Genomic DNA, 3,316 nt, shown 5'->3' with positions numbered 1-3,316 from the left:
CTAATTGTTGGGGTTTTAAGTTTATTTAACATCTATTGTAAATGAATACATTTTTCCAAAATATTTTCTTTTTATTGAAAAATAGTGTAATTTTGTTTTTCTTATTAATATATTTTTATACTTTTCCTAATAAATGAATCCCTAGTATAAATCCAACTTGGTCATAGGCTATAACCTTTTTAATATGTTACTACAGTGCCTTTACTAATATTTTATTTGGTATTTTTTTCATAGCTATCTCTAAGAGATATTTTCCTTTAGTTATTTTTCTCTGTTTTCTATTTCCTTGATTTGAATATCAAGATCATAGTTGTCTCACAGGATTTTGTAGAATTACTGCTTCATGCAACTTTGCAAACATTTTATATAACATTGGAGTTAACCTTTGCACATTTCATAGAAATTACTCATAAATTTATCTGGACTTGTTTTTTGTTGAGGAGTTACTTTATGGCATGTTTCTTTTCTTTTTCTGAGGTTGGGTTATTTAAATTTTCTACATCTTCTCTTAATCTGGGTATTTTATATTTTTATTGACATTTATCCATTTCATTTTTATTTGGAAATTTTATTTTTCCAATTTTTCCCCTCAAGATTTATTTCATTTTTAATGCCTTGCTTCATTTCTTCCAACTATTCTTGGATTCCTTGTGACAAAGTCATTCTTTTTCAGAAGCTTTACTTGTACTCATTGTGGAATTACTCTCTTCTAGATTTAACTCAATGTTTTCTTAAGCCACAGTATTATATTTGAAATTTTACTATTTTTACTCCTGTCCCTAATCTCAGTTCTTGAAATATAATGTTGTGCCAGAGAGAGGCTTCATCCCCTGATGACTCTCTTGGATGAGATGTTCAGGCCCTGTCTGGTCCTTTTCCCCAGTGCAGTCTGAATGCCACTTTTACTGCCTTGTTATGATTCCAAATAGAGCAAATGGTTCCTCTTTCAGAGCTCTTCTGCAGTCCTAACCTGAGATAAGGAGGCTCTGTCTCTGCTGTATTCCTGGCTTCTATATCTCTTGATGGGTCTTCATAGGTGTTGGCCTCAAACTGTCCCTCTTCTTACAATCACCAATCAGGAGGGGGTTTAACCCTGCCAAGTTCCTTATAGTCCCCAACCATATACTTAAGATCATAATGACTTAAGGACCCCTCTTTAACCCCATTGTATTTCTACCTCATCTGACTCTCCTTGATCCACTGATATAAACCACAAAAAGTTGGAGTTCATCTAGTTTGAGGCCTTCTGGAGGCATCACTGGGTAGATCTAAGTGCTATGATTCTCCATTTCTATGAGTGAGTCCCAAAACAGGTGCTGGCTTTGGTTCCCATTGAAGCCGTGACAGTACATGGGAGACTGGGCAGTTTTCAGGCCTTGAAGGCTCCAGGGTGTGTAAGTACTTCCCCAGACAGAGCTCTCTTTGTGCTATTTGGATAGACAACTTCTGAGACCTGGTTTTTTGCCCACTAAAGCACAAAATGGCAAAGATCTCACTAGCTCCAACTGTTCCCAAGAGCACCACAGACTTCTGGCCATATTTTTGCTAAGTTCTGGATTATATAGAGAAATTTTACTGATGTTTCTCTTTTGTTTCATTGTTGCTTCAAGTGGGGTGCTTGGTTGGTGAATTTCTAAGGAAATTGGAGTTTGGCTATCACTTTTCACATGACCACCTCTTTCAGTTTAAAATGTGTTTCTTATATGGAACAAATTTTAGAGTTTTTATTTCTTCTCCTTTCCTTTATCCTTTTTCTTTGTCTTGTGTTATTTAATTCATTTATATTCAGTGTTATAACTGCCATATTTTCTTCAATTACTTACATTTAGATGTAAATTTATAAATGTACATATATAAAAGCATGTATATATCCTAAAATTAGTACTTCTATTTGTTCTGCTTACATTAATATGATCTCTCAACTCCTACCCTCAACCCTCCCACCCCACCCACAACTCATACATTATTCTATTTTATTATATTCTTTTTTAAATTAAAAAGCATTTCTTTCTCTCCATCCTACCTCTTCCTCTATTGAAAGAAAAAGTAAAACCCCTTGTAATAAATATACAGAGCCAAGCAAAACAAATTTCCATATTCAATATATCTGAAAGTGTGTGGTTCATTCTGCTATTTAGTTTAGGCATGTTGCATTCTTCATCATCAGGCTTCTGGAATAATGGTTGGCAATTTTACTGATAGTTCCTAAGTCTTCCAAAGTAGTACATTTTACAATGCTGTTATTATAGTATAAATTATTCTCTTGATTTTGTTCATTTCAATCTGCATCATTTCATACAAACCTTTTTTATTTCTTATGATGAAATATTTATTACATTCATATATACCATAAGTTCTCTAACCAGTCTTCAATTGATGACACCCATTTACTTTCTAGTTCTTTACTACCATAAAAGGAGTCATTACAAATATTTTTGTATATGGCACAACATTGGCACTTAATGATTATTGATACAGGACCTTTTTTCCTTTCTTTGATCTCTCTGGAGGACAGGCTAAGTAGAGGTATAACTTCTGGGAGTGGGGAGTGGAAGAGAGAGGTGCATTGTTCTCAATTGCTTTCTAGAATGTCTGAACTAATTCACAGTATATTAGTGTCATTTCCTCCACAGGCTATCCAACAATTGTCATTTTTGTTCTTTGACAGCTTCACCAATCTGATGAGTGTGAGGTGGAACTTCAAAGTTGTTTTAATTTGCATTTCTCTAATTATTAGTGTTTTGGAGTACTTTTCATATGACTATTGATAATTATAACTTATTCTTTTCCTTTCACTATTATCAGTTCGGGAGTGACTGATAAAATCTTCTGATAAATCAATGTGGTTGACAGATTTTCCTTTGGAAATTCATTTATGGCTTATTTCTCTTTCTAAGATTGGTTAATTTAAATTGTCCATTGCTTGTTCTGTTAATCCAGACATGGAACTATCTTTCCATTTAAGTTATTGGTTTTAAAGGGATATAGTTGGACAAAATTGTATTTAGTAATTTCCTTTATTTCTCATTTGTCATGAATTTTTCTTTTTAATTTTTGATACTGGCAATTTGGTTTTCCTCTTTTTCCAACTAAATTAGCTGATTTACCTATTTTATTGGTTTTAACAGCTTCTGGATTAATATAATGAATGATTTGAGGAGTTAACTTTATAAAAATTGTATTAATTTCTTCTTTAAAGTCCAGAATTTCTGCTTTAGAGTGTTTTTGGTCCATTTTTTATTTCTAGCATTGAATGCCCAATTCATCCATTTCTCTCTCTCTCTCTCTCTCTCTCTCTCTCTCTCTCTCTCTCTCT

This window comes from Vombatus ursinus, unplaced genomic scaffold (genome assembly GCF_900497805.2).
Source record: "Vombatus ursinus unplaced genomic scaffold, bare-nosed wombat genome assembly UNPS02007612.1, whole genome shotgun sequence".
In the NCBI taxonomy this organism is placed as follows: domain Eukaryota; kingdom Metazoa; phylum Chordata; class Mammalia; order Diprotodontia; family Vombatidae; genus Vombatus; species Vombatus ursinus.
Note: the sequence above shows the minus strand (reverse complement) of the source record.